General features: G+C 37.2%; 1 long non-coding RNA gene across 1 annotated transcript; it reads left to right on the forward strand.

Moving 5' to 3' along the window:
- Positions 1-1,287: 1,287 nt before the first annotated feature.
- LOC139835034 (uncharacterized) lies at positions 1,288-3,775 on the forward strand. The gene is made up of 3 exons (XR_011750740.1): positions 1,288-1,329; positions 2,481-2,556; positions 3,555-3,775. It is a non-coding gene; the product is annotated as an uncharacterized lncRNA (long non-coding RNA).
- Positions 3,776-6,690: the final 2,915 nt, after the last annotated feature.

The raw sequence follows: 6,690 nt of genomic DNA on the forward strand, positions 1-6,690 counted from the left end.
GATGCGTATCTGGATGGTTTCTATTTTGGTGGCTTTTTAGACTAGCAGTGATCCTTGGTGAAAACCAAGTGATGATTCACCCTGTTGAGCATCTGCTCAACCCCATGACTATGTCATGCATATGATGGATTAGATCCATTGGATCTTTTCCAGGAACTAGGTATACCTTGTTCCAGCTCCTAGAAAGAAATGTTTTGTTGATGCAGACTTGGGTTTGTTCACAGCCCTTCACCTCCAGGTCTAGTTGATCTTCTAGGTCACCATGATTTCTGGTGGCTTAAGTGGTTGTGTGGTTTGGTTCTGTTCTTGAGCAAGAACTGGATGAACTGAGCTGGTTCTTGCTTCACCCTTACCTGGTGAATCTCTATCTGGTCGTCTGGTTATGATTTCTAGGGTTTGTGCCCCTTTTATATGAACCCTGCTTCTATCCTTGCATTGACACACAATCCTGGCTTGCTTTGGTGACTAAGCTGATGCATGGCCTTGCTGTTGCTGCCCAGCACACTTGAGCTGTGTGCTCTCATATGCTGAAACTTGAGCCCCTGGTGTGTGCTCAGGTTTGGTCTGCTGCTGCCCTTATCTTGTGCTGTCCATGGTTTTGGACAAGCACAAGTGTGTTGTGATAGTTTACACTGTCCAAACTGAATCTTGTGTTATTTGCTAACTGTCCAAACTGAATCTTTGGCTAACACTAATATTCTGGCTAGTGTTGATTCTTTGTTTTGCAGGTTTGAAGATGGACATGACCATGAAGAAATACTTCAAGTCATATAGTCTAGGTTTTAGTTTAGGAATCATATTGTAATCTTCATTTTTATTTCTGTTTATTATTCACCAATTCTTGTATCAAGAATTTTGTAAAGACAATGTAATTTGTGTTGTGATATCAATAAAGCCCAAGTTTTTGTTTATGAGCTTTTGATTTATGTAATATTTATATTCTGGAATAAACATTGTATTTATGATTCACTTTGAAATTCAAAGTTGTTTGAATTCATAAGTTGTGTTTAAATTATGAATTCCATTTTATATTGTTCAATGCTTATTGTTAATTGTATTAACACTTGTCAAATGAAATCAAATCCCCAAATCAACAAGATACAAAAGAGATCATGTCAAAATTTCCCTAACTCACATTGCCTAACCCTAAGTGCAAAATGAGAGAGAACCTCGATCCCTCTTAGGTTTAGTTGCAATAAAGCGCGAAAATTTCCCCCGTTTTGCGATGAAATGCACATCCCATTTCTAAATCTACCCTTCGTTGTTCCTATGTTCTGGGTTATTACATTCTTCCACCGTGGCTTGGACAGAGCCGGATTCCTTCTGCAGGTACTTTCTCCATCTGTCTAATTCTTAGATTACATAGTACTTCTCAGTTTTACTTTCAGTTTTAGATGTGCTATGCTGCCAATGCATGAGATACCCTTGTAGATCATCTTCTACAATTGTCCAACAGACCTAATATTTTGTCTCTACATAACCAAATCACTCAAACTGACTAATACGTGTTATTGATAACTTTTTTGATTTAAAAAAACACAACTTCTTTATACCATCTGTTCGGTAACAATTGCTAAGGACAGCAGAAGTTTATTGGACAAAAGAGCTTTGGTCTGGAGGTTGCCAAAAGAAATATAACTTTTGAGAAATGGCAATGTATCGATCTAATTGGCGAGGTGTATGAGAAATGGTGATGCATTGATCTAATTGCAGTTCTATTCTTATTCTCTTGGGTTTAAAATGGTGCAATACTTTGGGGTTGGGACCTCAAAATCTCAATCCTAAACCTTTCTTTGATTAGAAACTTTCATCCTCTGGTCATTTCTACATGCTGTCTATGTTATCAAGAGTTCTTCATAAAACATATCATTGGTAGTGTCAGTGATTTATCTTTTGAACATAATTGCTTTCATGGTAAATTTTAGCTTGAGTGCTTGAATGATCTTATCCTAGTCAGTGCTGGTGTGGATTCTCAGTTATGAAGTTCAAGTTGTACAAACTTTCTGGGAGCTGCTCTGTAAAATTCTATCATGACTTTTAATTTGTAGTCTCTTGAATATGTGGGGATTTCCAAAGGAGAAAGCTAATAGACCTTGGCCAACTGATTTGACGGTTTGACGTAAACAACTTAATTAGTGACTATCTTCTGCCCCCAAAGTAGCATCCTTCTCCTTCGGCGCCTTGTTGCAAGCTACAGCCTTCCGTCTAAGACCTGATTATAGTTATCTGCTGTTTGTGAGTTTGTAATCTGCATGGCATGTTCTACATGTTTTTTCCATCTCTCTGTAATTTGTCCACCTTTCTGGCTTGTGGGTACAGTCAGGTCAATTGTTGATAACCTGCTCTAAGTGTCAGCCTTTTTGTTAGCTCAATTTCTTGTATGACATGCATGTAAATGTACACTGTTAACATTTCTGTTGGCTAGTGGCCTAGTGTTTTTGCTTCTGTTCTAATTATTGTTTGTTGATTACCTTTTTAAGGCAAGAAGGACGTTGAGAAAAACAAGACTTTGGCAGATGTTCTGGTTCGTTCAGACGGTCACTACAAGAGATGAAGGTGCCGATTTACCAGCTAATGAATCTCTTGTTGCTTTCCTTCAGCTGATTCTCACTACTGATAGTTAGTTGTAGCACATCCATTCACATGTTTAGAATTCTGTGTTCTTACTCACTTGATGCAGTTTATGGATTGGAAAAAAAATTCTGTATATTTTGCTGATTGCTACTACTATTTCTAGCTATTTTTTCCTGCATCGTTCAGCATACTGCTATCCTTCATACCAGCTTGTCGTTAGTTGAGTTTTACTGGAACTAGTATTATTTGCTGGGAACTGGGACTAGTAACATATTCACTCCCTATAATGGTTAAGTGTGCTACTTGCACTTGTTGTTCACTTGTTCCTAGTCATATTCTTGTGGAAGCAACTTGCCACGCTGCCAAAAAAATGTCAGTTACTGTGTCAACATGGACATTTAATTCAAGTCCCTCAGTGTTTCTGAAGTTAGCAGGCCTAATGGATGCAGTCAAGTTCATCGTGTATTCACCAAACTGTATAAGAGCCTGAAGGATATGTCTCTTCCCCACTTGTCATCAGGATGACAATTGTCTTTCATTTCCCTGAAATAAGCCTGAAAATGCAAGCTTAAGAATTATTGACAATTGATCATTGTGTAACTTTTTGTTGCAACCAAGACTCTGAGACAAGTTTTTTTTACCAGACTTACATTTATAATTCAGTTTTGGAAACGCACATAGATGGACTATGTTAGCATTTTTCGCTTATGGGGAAGTAAAGCTGGGACATACTCCCCATTCACGAAAGCAGAACTGCATTGCGCTTAGAAAACAAAAGATCTACAAAAGAAGTTATATGAACATCAGTTCACTACATAACTTCCTTTGCTGTTTTTCCATATCACACATTCTTTTCACATGTTTGTTCAAATCAATCACTAAACTAGTTAGTAGTTACAGTCTACCTATAAATTTCTACGTCAATCATACAAAAATAGAAAGATGTGTCTGACTCTAATGTTCCTTATTTTTATTCTCAGGTTTTCTTAAAACTAACACATGAGTTGGGAAGCTGATGGTGGTGGCTTACTGATGTTGGGGGAAACTTGGAGAATCTTGATCGACTCACTGTATCTCGTTTCAGGGGAAATCTGGGGGTACTGTCAGACTTTCTATTCACAGTAGAACGTTCGAGTCTCTGCAAGACAATTCGTTCATATGCTTCCGCATGTTTACTCTAATGTGAAATCTCATTTTGGGACCTCGGCTTATGCCATAGGTGCTTCGTAACGATATGTTCTAGTTGATCAGTATATGTGCCCTAAGCTATGTGTTTCTAAGCATAGCATAATACTTTTCTTTTGAAAACAAAATCCTAACATGCATACTAGTTTCAAAACACTAATGCATAATATAAAATAGATAGGATTTGAATGTCACTTGCCTTTTTGGTAGTCGAAGCGCGTTCACTTCTCTTAATCAAAATTCGTGCCTCTCCGTACAAACTATAATATAAAATATAGCACAACATAAATACACCATTCAACAACAATAAAATCAAACCAAGCAAACAACAAGTAGTTATTCATTGTGTTTTAATCATCGGATAAAGAAGATATGGCATGAGGTATGGCTTGCAAGACACGGTTGTGAAAGTTTGGACGGAAAGTCACATGATTAGAAAGAATTGGATAATCCAAGATACAAATGAAGAATATTTATGCTTTACAAAAGCATGAAAAGAATTCGGAACGACTTATGTGAATTGAATCACATAAGTGACAAATAGTGCAACAACAATACTACTGAATAAGTGTGACAACAATTACTCAAAATAGTATGAATTGCACATAGGCTTGGGTAGGAACAAAAGATATATACAATTACTCAATTTACTCATTTGTAAGTTGAATAGCTTTTAAACTAAGTCAAAGGGATGAATGAAAAAGAATTTGGATGGACACAATATTGGTTCAAGGTAAAGTGTCTAGTGGTATTGTTGTGTGGATGTGATCATGAGTTTCACCTTCACCAAAGAATCATGTTGAGAAAGAAATATAGAAAACACTAATGGATATATACTCAAATTCTCATATTTGAATTTGAATATTTGCAAAGTGATTCAAATATTTCGGACGGTGGTGCTAGTGGATGAAGTACTATAAAGCAAGGCTTATGCAATTGATATAGTGTGACAACACTTATCAGAGTAGCACAAGGTCACACCTAGCATTGGATATGAACTAATGATATATTGAATTACTCAAATCACTCATTTGAAAATTGAATAGTTCGAACTAAGTAGAAAGGTTGAATGGCATGAATGATATCGGGATTTGGTTCGCGGAGCCTAGTGGATAACAAAGGTTCATCACATGTGATATGAGGTAGAGTATCTCCACCCTACTAAAGCAATGTAAAAAAAAATCCAAACTAGGACATGTCACACTTTACTCAAATAACTCAATTGTTATTTGAATAATATAAATATGAACTAGACAACCAGGGGTAAGCTATGCATTATCTGTGAACATGATAAAGAAGTATAACTAGTCATGGACGATGGGTATGATCATAAGGATCATTTTGGCTAAGGAACTATGTCGAAGCCAGTCATAGGACAGCACTTTTCACGAAAAGTTATTAGAAAAAGTTCTCCGGATGGAAGACTTTTCTACACGGAATTTGTAGAGAATATCATTACAAGCGTATCGCCAAAAGAATCTCCCGAAAAAAGTTTGTGGGATTTATTTTATAGACGATGTTGCGGATCAAAGGGATACCGCGAAAATAAAGTGTGTGAAACTCACATGCAAAATGTCATGATCTACGTGATTTGCTGATTCCAACGGTATAGGGTTTGTCGAAATCCGACGGATAGAACTTAATATATGAATTTTGCAAAACTAGACATAAGTGGTCACAGTTCTAATGGTGTACGAAAAGTTGTTCGAACAAGTTGCTCGGATGGAAAAACTTCCTACACGAAAGTTGTAGAGGATCTAATTATAAAGTTAACGGAAAAACCACTATTTTAGATGAAGGTGTAGATTTAAGGAAATAAAATTACAAAATTGCGTACGACAATCTACGTAAAAAGAGCGAAAATAGATTATTTACCAGGCGAGGGATAGCGTTGCAGATGTTGGGTCGCCCGAGAAGCAGCGTCGCGCGGGAGAAGCCACCTTCGCGCCGTATGTGCTGCGCACGGGGAAGAGAGGAGGACTCGGGCGCCGTGTGTGTTTTTGGGCTGCCCCTTGGTGTCTTTATATAGTCTCTAGGTCTCTAGGATGGAGAGAATTCGCGTAAAGTGGCGAGGTGGGACTAAAAGAAAAGGAAAAGGAAAAGCGGCAGATGCGCTGCGCTGGGCCGTGGCGTGCTGGGCAGTTGGGATGGGCTGGTGGCGTGGGTGTGTTCGGCCAGGGTGAGGCCAGAAAAAAGGGGCTGGGACGAGGGAGGCCGGGTGGGCTGAGGGCGGTGCTGCCGTGCGGCTGGGCCGTTCGGCCGGGTGGGCCGTTCAGCCTGGCCGCACCTTTTTTTTTCAGGAATTTAAAATTTACGTTTGGAGGATCAAAAATAAACGAAAAAAAAGAAAATAAGATATCGTTGGATTCGTCACGAAAAATACTTCAATATGACATTAAATTTGGAACAAAAATATAAACTTTATAAAACCAAAATTTGACATACATGTCTATGTGGCTATAGTGGCTTTTTAGGGTTTAATGTTTTTCTCAAATAAAATATTTTTATAAGTTTCAAAACCTCCAAACAAAATAGAGCATTGTTGGTAAATCTTTTGAAAACCAAGTTTTATGAAAACTCTATATTTTGCAAAAACCCTTTTAATATCCCTTTGTTAAAATAATTATTATATACATTTGTCCTATATGTTTGATTTTGAAAATACTTGAAACCAAAAAGTATTTGGAAACCAATAGTTTGGAAAATACGTTTGAATAACTCAAAAAGAAATTAATTCTTTGTGGATTTTTCAATCAAGTTCAAACAATCAAGCATTAAATTTATCTTTATTTTTCATTCCAAAATTTAGAAAATTTCGGGATGTGACATTGATCCTCAATATAGTTTGAATTCCTTCATGTATTCACCATTGAATATGAGCATTTAATTTCACTCAAATTATGAGAAATGCACATCTTGGGAAGGAACTTA

The sequence above is a fragment of the Lolium perenne genome, chromosome 1, assembly GCF_019359855.2.
Source record: "Lolium perenne isolate Kyuss_39 chromosome 1, Kyuss_2.0, whole genome shotgun sequence".
In the NCBI taxonomy this organism is placed as follows: domain Eukaryota; kingdom Viridiplantae; phylum Streptophyta; class Magnoliopsida; order Poales; family Poaceae; genus Lolium; species Lolium perenne.